The following is a 15,778-nucleotide window of genomic DNA, read 5'->3' on the forward strand; positions in this document are numbered from 1 at the left end:
GCTCTCATCCTTCTTAGGGTGATCAGAAATCCAGATCTTCGATACCATGCTCATGTCTTTGATTGTTTGTCACCTTTAGAGGGCCTGCCTTCCCGATCATTTTCTTTTGCAAGCAAGTGATAATCATGAGAAGGGAATGACCCAAAGTGAGTATGGCTAGAATACCTTGGCATTCTAACTCACTATAAAAAAATACCCGATGAGCGAAAGCTTTGAAGGAAGGGTTACGTGGGAATTGCAGTTACTTGGGAAGTGATGACCCTTGGACTCTTTCTCATATCAACATCTAAGTAGGACCTCACGGTCTAAATCGTGCTTGCGCGACTACATTTGTTTGGTATCTTGATGGGCTTAATGTCTCAATCATGCTTGCGTGACATCAAGGAGTAACGCTTAACAGAAATCCTGACTAAACACCTTGTATTTTAAAGGCCAAAGACCCTTCTAGTTGCTTGAGAAGGACAAGTTCGGATACTTGGAAGAGATACTAAGTTCGCCATGGGGAGATTTCCATGGGGACTGATGCTTGGCTGCCCTGAGAAGTGAGTGTCGTGGAGGGGAGCCTGTGGGGTCAAGCATCTATGTATTCTCCTTGAATCCCATAACAAGTCTACCTCTCAAGTACCTACTGTCCTTGCCTACCATAAGAAATGTGTGAATGAGCATGATTGTCTTGAGTCTATGTTAAAATATCTTATCTTCTTTACTTGTCAAAAGTTGAATTGCATCTCATTTCAAAAACAAGACAAATTGATTCAAAACAACGCTAAACCTAAGAGCATTTCATTCAACAAAGTTCAATACACCTTCAAACATGGTTATCAAACATTGTTCAAAATCTTGTCTCAACATTCATGTCACTTAGATTTAGGTTCATCCTAGGTTTGCATTTTGCAAGTTCATTGTCAAGTACGAAGATTAGGTTTCACCTAGGTCATACTCCTTTGCATATCAATAAGGGTCATCCATTTTGCATGTGTCCTCTTGCATTAGAGTAATACCATTTCATAATTCAAACTTAGGTTGACATTGTCATACATTTGCATTTGCATACCCTAGGTTTCTTCATTAAGCTTAGGTCATTATCATATCATATTAGGGTCACTTGCATAGTAATTGTCCCTTAGCATATAGTGTCAAAACTAGGTTTTGTCATACTTGAGTAATCCAAATCTTTGATAAACCCTAAGTCATTGTTAGGAGGTCTAGACCCTATCAAACCTTTTCTCTTTTTGTCATCAATGTCATTTGATCAAACCTAGCTTAGTATCCAAGCATATAGGGGAGACATTGTCATTTTGTCCTTTTGTCACTTGGTCCTTTTGTCCTTTGAGGTCTAGACATCATTTCAATTTCCTAAGGGTCTCATTTTTAGAATTGCATTCATAAGTTTGTCAAAATCTTGAAAAAAGAACAAAAACATAGGTTGCATTCTTGTCATAGATTGCATTTCCGTCTATTTAGTTTGCATTTAGTTGCATATCATACATCATCCTTTTAAAATCAAAAATCCCAAAAACATTGCATAGTGACATGTCTATTGAAACAAGGTTTCAAGCACCAATGATGCAACAAAGTTTGATGTATCAACCGACAATGCAATTAAATTTTAATCCAAGGCAATCACAATTATATCCAACCCAACAACAATGCAATGTTGATCAAACTTTTTATGATGAAACAAGTCTCCAAATACAAAAACTAGAGGAGAAACTAGCTCAAGAAAAGGAGATATTGGAACAAAAAGTGAAAAACATTGAGAAGAATAGATCACAAATGTCCAAAGTGTTTCGAAAATTTCCAGGTCAAAATCCAAAGATTGAGCCAATTGATGTAAGATCTCTTCTTGAACGATCAGACATACCAGCTCTCCTCTCACAAATAGAGATGATGAAACAATTTCAAGAAAAGAGACAACATCAATTTCAACATTATGTGCCTCCACAACAAGAACAAGGAGGTGTTTACTATCAATCTGATTTTCAACCAATACAACCAATGGTCCAATTTCAACAATATGTCCAACCAACTATACAATTTCCACAAATGGTTCAACCAATGGTGGAATATCAATGTCAACAACCACAACCAAACATTCAAAAACAAAGGTTGCAGCACACACCAACCCAAGTTTCAAACATGTCAGAACAATTGAACCAAGTCCAATATCAAAACATGACATCAGATCAGAACCAACTCCTTGCCAAACAAGTTCAAATTCCAGATACAACTATGTCAAAACCTCGAAAGAAAGGTGGCTTTATTGCAATGATCTTAAGGAAATTACCAAGTGAGTTCTTTGAGGAAGATCAAGATAATACACTTATGTCTAGCAATGCCTCATCCCCCCGCAAACAAATTGACTCTCCAGTGGCATCTATCCCTACACCTTTAGAAGTTTCACAAGAACCTTCCATATTGTCCTCATCAAACAATACACCCAAGGATGAAATTATCCAAGAGCTATCCATAATTGATTGCCAAGATAATCCAACTCATGATGCACATCCTTATCATGTTTCAGAAATACAAGACCCAATGCCACCATGCACTTTATTGCCATTACCTATTTTAGAGGACCCCATTCGAAGTCCTTCTTCCTCATGTTCAAGCATTGATTCCTTGCCAGAATCCATCACAAATGTTCAAAGTGCATTTCCTTCATGCCAAACCATTGATCCCTTGTCAGAATCCCCCATGCATATCCAAAGTCCAACCTCATGTCAAGAGGATAATTTAGAGCATAAAGAAACATGTGTTAAAATAGATCAAGATCAAGATCTTGAAACCTTATCATCCCATCCAATTGTTGACCAGGATCCCATTTCCCCAGACACTCGCAATGATTCACTTATTCCTGTCAATTCTATCCAAGAACACAATATCCTTTCAAATCCCATTGATACTCCATTCCCTGAGCAAGATCAAGATATCCTAGTCCATCCAATCCCAAATGATCCCCTTCCAATTTATGAAAAAAATGTCCTTTCAAATCCCATTGACATTTCACTTCCTAAGAAAGATCAAGATATCCTTTCCATCTTTTCTGATGACTCCATTAAAAGTCAAGAGCAAAGCAATTTTAAAGAGGATTCCAATGATCTTCCTCCTTGTCAAGATCAAATTATTCCTTTAAATCTTCCACAAGATCCTTTTGTTCCTCCATCTCCTTGTCTTAATGCTCCATATACACTCCAAGATCGCATTTCTTTTGATGATCCCATTATTTCTCCCATTCCATCTCTTGAAGAACCTGTCATTGAACCATGTCCACTACACAATCCTAGTCCCTCTCATGATCCTAATCCCTCTCATGATTCTAACATGTCAGTGCAAGATGTTCATGAACCCTCGACATGCACAAGGGGTTCTTCCACTTTGGTGAAATCCAATCCACTTGAAGATCTCATTATTTCTCTCATATCATATCCACCTCATAATGGACTCGTGTCTTCTTCCCAAAGAAAAGAGTATCCTACAAGTCAAGATATTCATAAAGGCAAAGGAGTAGATCTTCATATGCAAGAATCCCTTCATGTTAAAGAAAATATTAAGGGTCATGGCCTCAGTGAAATTCCTCAAGACGTGGGTACCCCTGCTAAATCCAACATCCCTTCAAAATCAAAACATACACCTTCCCCATCATACCTTCCATCCATCTTAGGTCCTTATATTCCTTCATCCTCTATGCAAGGTCAGCAAAGGCACACATCCTTGAGTAAATTTCATAAGTCTAAAAATCCACATGTATTCAAGGATCAACATGTCCAATATAATCGACATGTCAAAACAAAGAACAATATGATCTATAAAGAAAAAGAAATATCCAAAAGGCCACAAAGGCCCATTGCTCAAAAAAAAAATTTAAAATCTATATGGGTTCCTAAATCCCTTGTGCAAGCAATGCACTCCAAGGAATCACAAAAGCATGAAAAATCAAAAACCATGTGGATCCCTAAGAAGCTCCTTGAAGCACAAAAAGAAACATCCAACTTGGCATCCAAAATTTCTATTCCTCCATCACCTCCTTCATCCATTTTGGGCCCTTATGTCCCAAAATCCATAGCCTTTCCTTACTCAAAATCTCAATATCCAAAATACATTTTTTCTCCATCAGTCCATCACCCCTCAAGGTGTGTGCCAATGTCGATCTTGCCTTCATTTCCATCCACTGAATCCCAATTCTTCCAATACCCTACCTATTATCCAATGCATATTTTCCATCCTTCGATCCCTTTGATCCAATCCTTTGCATAAATCCTCGCCTTAGTTTCATCTTATTTTTCCATGTCCTTATCCTACCAACGTCTTTGAGCATACTTTTAAAGGCCATGGTCCATTCTTTTCAAGGCTCCTATCCAAAGAAAAAGATGCTTGAGTCCTTCTTCCATCCCCTATCATGTGTCCATCTTCTATTGAAAAAGCTCAAAAAAATCAAAAAAAAAAAAAAAAGTAAAGCAAAAAAATAATTCATCCATTGGTGAAAACCTGGCAAACAGGCACTTTGGGCAAGTACCGTGATGAAAACCTGGCAAACAGGTGTCATGCGTAATCTATGAACTTCTTGCACACCACACTTGGGGGCAGGTTTTCTCCTCCATATCCTATTGCCCTTCATTATCCTATCATACCATGTCATACTCCATGTCCTATTACTCCTCCATTATCCTATTGTCCCTCATGTCCATTTCCTTTTCCACCTTTGATCTTGACAAGGCTGAGGATCTTCATGAGCATCATGCATCTTGTTTGCAGCTTTTAGTCCATCATAGCTTTTGGTATTTATCCATTTGCTTATTATAACCTTTCATCCATATTCCTTGTCTTATTGCAACTTTCTACCACTATCCCGTATCCTATCCCGACCTTCAGTCCATGTCCCTTATCCATTCTTATTCTTTCTTATCCTATCCATATCTTATCACTATCCATGCACTCTTTTCTATCCCATGGTTTGAAAAACCTCTTGACATGTCCCTCATGCTATGTTCCTGCTTTACATTGTCATATCTAGTCTCTTGTCCCATCACGTAATCACCCTTGAAAATTGCATCCGTATTGTCTCCATAATAAAAGGCCTTTGTCTTCTCTCTATCCACCATCATTTTAGAAAGCCTATTTATTCACCTATCATATTCCTTGCCTTGCTAGACACTGGGGGCAAAATGATAAAAAATTGAATAATGTCCTGAAAAAAATTCATAAAAATTGAAAAATGTCCTGAAAAAAAAATTCATAAAAATTGAAAAATGTCCTAAAATAATCCAAAAAAAAAAAATTGAATAATGTCCTGAGAAAATCCCTAAAAATTGAAAAATGTCCTGAGAAAATCCCTAAAAAGTCAAATAAAGTCCTGAAAAAACAAACAAAAAATTGTAAAAAAATCGAAAAGCAAAAACAAGCATTTTGCAATAAATGTCTTCTTGGTGCATAAGACAAATCACTGAGTAAACCTCCAACAACACGCAATCCAACACTGTGCTTTAATGAAATCACGCTTAAACAGATGAACTTTTTCACTCAAACCAGACATTCAAACTGATCGCAATTGTCATATCAATCAACCTCAGAATCATTTGTCCTTGTCTCCACTATCATGGGTCTTATACAGGGTGTGGTATGCTCGAAACCAGACTGTGTCCTGTCTTAGACGGGGTACCGCATGTCTTAAAACCAGACAGCATGATCATCCTATCAGCACTTTCAACTTTTGACAATGAAGATCAAGATGTTTGTTTGATTGGTTGGAATTTGTGCATCTTATCTTTTTACTGATTTATCTTTGGCTTCGGTCATGTTCCTATGTTGCTCGATGATGTCACTGAGTGATTTAGAGTGACCGGGATGGTTCATGGTCCCTTTCTTTTTTGTGATTGTTGTTTGTCTGTGATGTGTCTATCTTTTGCAAAAAGGGTTGCATTTCAGCTCTGGCCTTCAATGCCATGATGCTACGCATCCGCTTTGCTACATTAAATAAAGGTTCTCACCTACTTAAGTGCATCGGTGAAAGCAAGTTTTCTTTCATCTCTAACTGTCCTTTGTCTAATTTCTTCTTACTAACATTTCTTCCGTCAGTCTTGCCAGTCCATTCAATCCTATCATGTTCTATCATTCTTATCGATCAATTGGCCTCTTTTCTGGATGTTTACGGCCAATTCCTTGAGGGGGCATGCATATGTCATTGTCAGTGTCTGGGGCATTTTCATTATTGTTCTTTGAAACAACGCTTAAAATCGCATTGTCTCAAAGAGGGGCAAAATGTAGACACCTAAAAATGGTCAACGCTTGCGGGATCATACTTTAACATTTGCGCATTGCCTCATTTTAGGTTTTTGCGTCACATTAACATTTCTCCTATGTCACGCACTTGGTTTTATTCATTTTTGAGCATCGATTCTTTCTTCTGCATTCTTCATTTGTCTCGCTTTCAAATTTGGTCTTGTCGACAACAATCTTCAATCATGATTTTGGTCGATCTTTGTCCTTGTCAATCTTGTCATATTGCGATCGATTCGTCATTGATCCTTGTCCTTTTCAATCATGTCAATTTGGTCAATTTGTCATTGATTTTTGTCAACCAATCTCAATCAAATCATTTATCAACACTAGTCATTTATCAATTCAAAATTATGATCGAGTCAATTATATTTCATCAAGACCTAATTGTCATCTTTGCATTGCTAATTCATCTTCTAGGGTTTCGTGATTTAATCATTTAACCTTGTTTGTCATTTCTCCCTTTAGGATTAATAAATTATTTTATTTATCCTAAGTCTTCTCATCACAATTAAATGTTCATTTAATTGGCTAATTATTCCTCTTTTTGTGAATTAATTGATAAATGAAAAATTATTAATTAATTCACTAGATTCCTATTTTCCAATTTTCTAATTTTCCTCCTATTTTCCTCCTAATTTCATGGGAATGACATTTCAATTTGTCATAATTTGTCATAATTGACAATCAATCAATTTTTGACATAGAAATTTGTCATAATTATCAATCAATCAAATTTTGCATAGAAAGTGCATAATTTTTCATAATTTGTCATATTGATTTGCAATTTCTATTTGAATTGAATCATGCTAATTTGATCATTTCTCCAATTTTTCTATAAATTGGATGATTTTCTTCAATCAAGGCCCCTGATCCCCCAATTGATCGCATTTTTGAATCCCTAATCAGATTATCAAATTTATAATCACTTTGTCAAATCATACTTCGAGTACTCTTGTGCCAATATCTTATTTACTTGCTTTCATATCATGATCATGCACTAGTAGGTGAGATCCACAACAAAGCTATTTGGAGAAGAAAGAAGGACAATGGAACCGCATGAAGGAAGCATTTAGATCTACATCTGGTTTGCATAATCTTTAGTTTTGAATGTTTCATTTTCATGTCTCTATTGAGTGTGTTAGGATTGATCATGGCAATTTGCTTTTGTGATTGAGCTAATGATTAATGTTTATATTGGTTTGATGATTTCTGATTTCCTAGCTACACCCTGATTCCTGGTGTTGGCCCTAGTTCTCTTCTTGTGACCTTTTTTCTCCATCTGGTCCTTGTCGCCCTCTTTGTCTTTAATGTTATAAAATTTGTTAATAAGAATATTCATGTTGTCCACAAAGGCCTTAAGAATCAGAAAATTTTGTTCAGCAATCCTCTTCACAATTAATTCCATCTTGTCGACTCTATTGACCAGGTTAATCATGGTAGTTTCTAGCCCATTCGCCTCTCTATTCCCTTCCATTTCCTTAACCTTCTTTTTTGTATCAAGAATTTTAACAACCATGGCTTCAATAGCTTCAACATTGTTGATCGCAACCACTAATTCTTTAACATTTTTAGAAAGAGGCTTCTTGCCTATCGTTGCATTTTTTATAACATTAATATCATTCTTCAGGTTGCTGATATCTTTCACAATTTTACTGATAGTATCACAAAATCCCTTAATACTATCATTATCCCCAAACCTTACTAGCTTTATCATCTCCAAACCTTACTAGAACTCCATGAATTTTCTGAAATGATAAGAATTTGCTTTCATCACCAGTCATATGATGTGAGCACCCACTATCTATAATCCATTCATCCTTTTCTTCAATTTTTGCTTCCAGTGCCTGCTCTACCGGTTTGACAATAGGTGATGGTTGATCTTCTTTTATTGCAACAAAAGCCCATCCATTATCTGCTGGATTTTCATATGAATTATTTGTAACACCTTCATATGCATAGTAACACGACTTATCTCTGTTTTTCTTAAATCTATATCTCTGATATTTAGGGTTAGGCTTATATGATCTTTTTGCTTCCTCCCTTAGTCTTGCATGTCTATCAGGACATCTAGAAGCTATATGACCAACTTTATTGCAATTACAACATTTGAAACATGCTTTACCTTCATACTTACTTCCTACTGGACCTTTAGGCATTTTCCTTGCAAATAGTGCTTCAAGTTCTTCATTTTCTCTTCTCATATCTTCAAGTTCTTTTGTATAAAGTGCTTTCCCATCAGTTTTGTCAGATGATGATGCTGATGATGATGCTTTGAAAGCTAAATCAATCTTTACTATAGCAACAGGACCAAACTCTTCAATTCAAATGCAAAAAGATTTCCATCCAAGGTATCTCTAGAAACTGAACTATTAGGCATTGTTCTGAACTCATTAATAGAAGTCATTTTCATTTTGTAAGCCGGTGGCAAATCTCTTAAAACATTAGACACAATTTCATCTTCACTTAAGGATCCTCCACAACATTGTATTCCTAAAATAATTTCATTAACTATTTCCATAAATGCAGAAATTCTTTCATCTTCTTCCATTTTTAAATTTTCATACCTACCCTGGTAACATTCCAATTTTGGAATTTTGACAGTGGTATCTCCTTCATTCAGTGTTTCCAGTTTATCCCAAATAGCTTTAGCAGTAGATCGGTCTAATAATCCCATGATTTGTTGATCTGATAATGTGCTCATAAGTGCTTCTCTTGCTTTGTAATCATTGTCCAAGTCCATAGCCAATGTTGGTGGATGAGATTGATTCAGAGTAGGACAAACATAGACATTTTTTGTAACATCCCATATATCTCTTTAAATGCAGTTCAGATGTGTTTCCATTCTAATCTTTCATATACCATAGTTAGTTCCATCAAGTTTCGGACTGTGCTTCCTGAAAATATTTGTTGCCATACAATCTCCTCAAGTTGTTAGGCTTCTGCAAAAAGGGGACCTAGCTCTGATACCAATTGTTAGGAACCGGGAGGGACAACTGAGAGGGGGGCGGGTGAATCAGTTGTGAACCAGTTGTCAATAATTTATAATCCAAATGCAAATTATTCCAACTTAAACTAAGTGTCGGAAGACCAAACTTAAGTGTCAGTAAAATAGATTAACAGTTATAGTAGTACCGGTTTAACCTAATTCGTGAAACATAAAGAGAAACAACATCCACAACACATGACATAGAGATTTTGACATGGAAACCCAGTAAGGGGAAAAACCACAGTGGGAAACCTTACCAACAATCAGATGATACTACTACAGATAGTAAGTGTATACAAATGGGGTCTACACATGTAGAAAGGCCAACCTCCTAGAGCTCACTGCTCAATCACAAAATAGGAGTCACACTGACTACAATTGGATGGTTAAATCCAATGATAATGTACTGCTCAAAATAGCATTTGCAATGCTAGATTCAGTACCGGTTTAAGATCTAAACATGAGTTCCAAACACCCATAACCTTCCTTCAACCTTCAAATAATGTTTGTGTGATTCGCACAAGGATCTACTTATTTTTCGCTCTTCAATATTCGAACACACTCATACCATCTGTGATCTTCAATAAGATCTTACACTCGTATATACAAAACCTAAGACCAAATGTATAGGTTGGCTCACTAAAGATATTACAATTAAATCAATTACAAATAAGTCTTGATGCGATACAACATGTCGGCTCAATACATTTACCATATTATCCAATCAATAAACAATCTCCATAACATGTCGTGCTGATATGGAATAGATATCATGTACCGGTCCATAACCTAGATCTATCTGCTGGTCAAGGCAAATCTGTCAACCCAATTAGACCAATAAGAAAAACACCAAATCCAAACTTCCAATCCATGTCTTTGACATAACCAAATGATCTCCAGATGATAACAAGTCATCATCACTGTTGATGAACAATATAACCTATTGGTGAACATATACTGGTGACTGTGCATAAGTCACTAACCATACCGGTGAACACAATGTAGACCTCTAAGAAGACAAGTGTTGACATCAATGACAAAACTAATGAAATACATGACGAAGTCATCCATAATACCATCAATGAATACCCAATACATCAATGAATGTACAATGAGAACTCCTCCTAAACTACTACATCATATTCCCTTTTCAATTACATCAACAAATGCATGAAGATACATAACTAAGGGGCACATAATCTCTTCTACAAATATAAATCATCATGATACAATGTTTTATATTCCAAGTACATAGAAATCATCTCCAAAGAATATCCACATAATGAAGAATCCAAGAATCCAATCCACGCACGCTAATATCCAAGAAAAAGAATATCCCAATGGAAGAAGGCATCAAACCACCCAACCATGTGGAACCAAATAGGAACCAATCCCCATTCTAGGAGATGACATAAGGTTCCAACTCACACTCAAGAACTAAGCTAACACCTAACAACCATAGGATACAACATGACATCACAAGACTCCAACATAAGAATACAACCACCAAATCATATCACATGGCTAAATCCAAGCAACCAAACTTCCAGAGGCATAGTCAACAAATCAAGGCATATGGATAATGGACACATGTAGGGCAAGAGTGTCATCACATGCTATCCTCACAAAAGAAGGGGCCAAGCCTCACCCTGATAAACATGTGGAACCATCTCAACCTTGGAGACATTCAAGGGAGATTGGTTTACCACTCCAATGGTCTTCCCAAGCTCATCCTGAGCATGCACGTTTCTAGGGCTATGAGGTGGGGCCATAAAACCAATTATTATCTTGTTTAGTGAATTCCTAGATACCCAAACCCACTAATCAAATATTAAGACTATCACTTGTAATTACAAGAAAACTCTTCATGTGGTTCCAACAAGTCTAGACCCCCTCCTAGAGGCCTAATGCTCAAGACCCTGGTCCACATATGCAAGAGCCCACTCTCCCAACCATGGACCATAACCATAGAGTAAAACACAACAAAAGACAACACAATAACAACATGAAGCTCAACATAGAAAGCATCCAAAATTCATTACAAAATGGATACAACTGAATTGCAAAGATAACCATCAACATACAACCAAAAGCCACTACCAAGAGCATGTGATGAGCCGATACCCATCCAGTAATTAAACAATAAATAAATAATAATCCAATAAATCAAAATCTCAAATAATAAATCAAAACCAATATAAATAAATAATAAATAACCAATAAATAGATGAGCCAAAAATAAATAAACAAATAATTAAATGTAGAGATACATATAAATGCTCTAGCCAATATAATTTAAACTCAATACTATAAATATCGCCCACATACATATAAAAAATGAAATAAATAATAAATAAATAAATGGATGTACCGATAAGCATAAATACTCAATTAATATTATTCCACCAATTAATTATTAATTAATTATAAACTCCCAGTAAATAGATATGTATAAATATATTATATGTGTACTAACCAATATTTAATAATTTACACCAATGGGCTATATGTAGTAATTGATTAATTAATTTCTACAATTCCTAATAACCAATAAAATATAAATCCATAAAATAAACATTAATGAATAATAATTCTCCAATAATAATAATAATAATCTCACATTAATATTAAATATTAATGTCATCTATTGATTTAATTTAATATTTATAAACTATATAAACTGATTAATTATTAATTAATAAATAATCGCAAACTCATAAGGCATCCCGACATAAGGTTGAACAATATACCACATGACGTAGACCAACGACTCAATCCAAGAAACTAATTGACAAGGGTATCAACTTAAGCCTAGAGTATGAGAGGGAAACACATGCCATCTCCAACAACTTGCCATTGGGATAAAGACATGCTCAAACCTATGAGACTAGATGGAGTCAACGTCTGGTACCTGCAATCTTGCATCCACCACTAAACACAATACAACATATATACAACACATACACATCATAAATGATCAGGCAAGTGATAGAGAATCACAACGTCATATCATGCTCGCATTGAGTGGTATGACATTGTCTCTAATAAAAAAGACACTAGAAGACAATCACAAACACCATAGATCAACTCATTCATTGTAATCATAGAGTAGGGTTAGCATAATCATAATGTCATCAAAATATTATAAGAAATATGATCCATCATCATATCCAATACAATCATGAAATAGGGTTAGTACATAACATGATACCATCAAATCATCATAAATTAGACTAAACTAGATCAAAATATTCCTTTGATGTACAAAAAGACAAGATGAACTAGGGAGGGGCACCACACCTTTTTTATAACGAATAAGACTCTTTCATGGACAAACCCTCAAATACACCTGTCACCCACTGAAAACTGTCAATCCACACAATGGGAATTGACATACATCTTCTACCTATCTTGCACTGCTACAAAATGCTCATGACTACGATTCACCTGCTGCTCCATATCATGCAACATATCTGAACTTAGAAGCACTCTATCCTCCAAACAATCCTAGCTCAAGGGTGTATGACATGGTCACCCATACAAAACCTAATAAGGAGACATACCAATTGAATTGTGATAGCCATTATTGTAGACAAAATCCATTGAATAGAGGTAATCCTCCCACTGAGACTGTTGATCCATGACATACATTTGTATCACATCCTCTAAAACCTTATTAACTCTCTCAGTTTAACCATCTATCTTGGGATGGTATGCTAAACTGAAGTTCAGTTGAGCTCCTAAATCATTCTAGAGAGAACTCCACAATGCTGAAGTGAACACTAGATCACGATTTGATATAATCTGTTGAGGAATACAATGCAATCTCATTGTATCCTCCATGAAAACCTGAGCTACTATCGTTGTTGTGTAGGAAGATCGAATCATAGAGAAGTGTGCCACCTTGGTCAACCTATCAACAGTGACCATGATAGCATCATGATGATGAGAAGACATCAACAACCAAATAATAAAATCTATAGATATAATATCCCATTACCAATCTGGATAGGTTCGACTGAAACAAACTTGCTGGATGTTGATGATTTACCTTCACATGCTGACACTCCAAGCAACAAAACACAAAATCTGCTATATGTCACCTCATACCTACCCAATGGTACAACTGTCAAAGATCTATGTGCATCTTCTTGACACTTGGGATGTACTGTCCCTTCCTACTTCATCTTTTCTTTTGTGCATCGATGGACTATATGGATATATCTGAGACTATTTTATGATGCTTTTGATAGATGTTTATGGATTTATCTATGACTTGGATGCTTTACAATTGATGCTAGACATATTCTATTTATAGTTGACATTATGGTTTTATGTGGATGATTATGTATTTGGGACCATATGATGATGGACTCATATTTGGTGATTTATATGCACTTATTACACATCCAAGGTTTAAATTTTCTTATGGTGATATGATGGTATCCTGATGGTACTAACCCCACCTCTAGTCATAACGGATATGGTGATGATGATGTTAAATTTTTCATGACTATTCTATCATTGCGATCATGATAGGGACAATGTCATACCACTCATTTATGAGCATGATATGGCGTGATTCCCTTTCACTTGTCTGATTATTTTATATTATATATATATGTTGTTGTGCATATATTGGTGGTCACAGGTTTGCAAGTACTAGACATCAACTCCACTTGGCTTCATAGGTCTTAGCGTGTCTTTATCCCAATGCCAAGTTGATCAGAAGTGACATGAAACCTTATTCTACTCTCTAGGTTTAGCTGGTATCTTGTCAATCAATGTCTTGGTCTAAGTTGCATGTTTGAGCATCATGTGGTATTTTATGATTGCCCTATGTTGGGTTGTCTTGAGGAGTTATGATTATTAGTTAATTAAATTATTAATTAATTAATTGTCTTATGTAGTTTAATAATGTTAATTAAACTAATGGATGGTATTAATATTTAATATTGAGGTGTGATTATTTAATTGAGGATTTTATAATATTAGGGTTTAATATTTATTGCGTATTTAATTATTGAGAATTATTACCACGGGGGTTTCACTTAGTGAATCTGGGTTATATCATCTGTGTTCATGGCATACTAAAGAATCCCCCTATTTTCAAAAAATATTGCCCTAAACTCCTTTTTTCCACCCCCCTCCCATTACACATCCTGAATTAAAAGCCCCCCTATTTGCACAAAATATTGCATTTTTCCATAGCTCAAATTAAAAACACCCTTATTTTCACCTATGGGAAATATATTGCACCCTCATTTTTGGGATATTAAACCCCCCAATAAGAACGCACTGTTGGTATTTTGGTATGGTTTTGTCATTGATGTCAACACCTACTAAGACACTAGCACTTTGGAGATCCAGCAACATTCACCGGCAAGAAAGTAACTATTGCACAATTATTGGTATCTGGTACACCGGCAAGATATAATGATCACCGACACTTGGAATGGCATGGAAAACACATGGTTATGTCGAAGACATCGTTTGGACATATTGTCTTAGAGTTTTGTTCATTGGTATATTCATAGTTGCATATTTGTTGTTACTAGCAAATAGGTCTAGGGTTACACTAGCAGGTTTATCTTTTCTAGATCAACATGGCACGCTATGGAGATGATTAATTATTGTTGTAAATGAATTAAGGTGACATGTTCAATCGGTTATTGCATCAGATATTATATTGTTTGTAAAATGTTTTTATTGTAATATCTTGTAGAGCCGACCTACTAAAATTGGTCTTAGGTTATGGTATAAATGTAAGATCTTATTTGTAAGATCAAATGTGGAATGCAAAAAAAGATTGTGTGAAGGTATATGAGAGATTAAGTAGAGCTATACATGCAAACATCATTTGAAGATTGAAGGAGGGTTTTTGTGGAAGCATATCAGCATTACACCAGTACTGAATCCACCATATGAAGATGCTATTTTGTGCAGTACATTCTTATTGGATTTAACCATTCAACTATAGTTAGTGTGACTCCCATTTTGTGATTGAGCAATGAGCTCTAGGTTGTTGGCCTTTCTGTATGTGCAGACCCCATTTATGTACACTTACTATTTGTAGTAGTATCATCTAATTGTGGGTAAGGTTTCCCAGTGTGGTTTTTCCCCTTACAGGGTTTCCATGTACAAATATTGGTGTTATGTGTTGTGCATGACTTTGTGTTTATGTTTCATGCACTAATCCTTACCGGTATAGCAATTAACTGTTATAACTGTCTACTGGCATACTTAACTAGTTTACTGGTATTAAGCATTAAGTTGGTTAAACTATTTTTGGTTTAAATTTATTTGACAACTAATTCACCCCCCCCCCCACCCTCTCAGTTGTCTCTGGGACCTAACAATTGGTATCAGAGCCTAGTCCTCTTTTGCAAAAGTTTAACTGCTTGAGGAGATCCAATGTCTACTAATTATTTCAGGAAGGACAGTCCTAAACTTGATGGAACCAACTATGGAATATGGAAGATCAAAATGGAGACAAGTCTGAATTGAATTGGA

This window comes from Cryptomeria japonica, chromosome 2 (assembly GCF_030272615.1).
Source record: "Cryptomeria japonica chromosome 2, Sugi_1.0, whole genome shotgun sequence".
NCBI classification, from domain to species: Eukaryota; Viridiplantae; Streptophyta; class Pinopsida; order Cupressales; family Cupressaceae; genus Cryptomeria; species Cryptomeria japonica.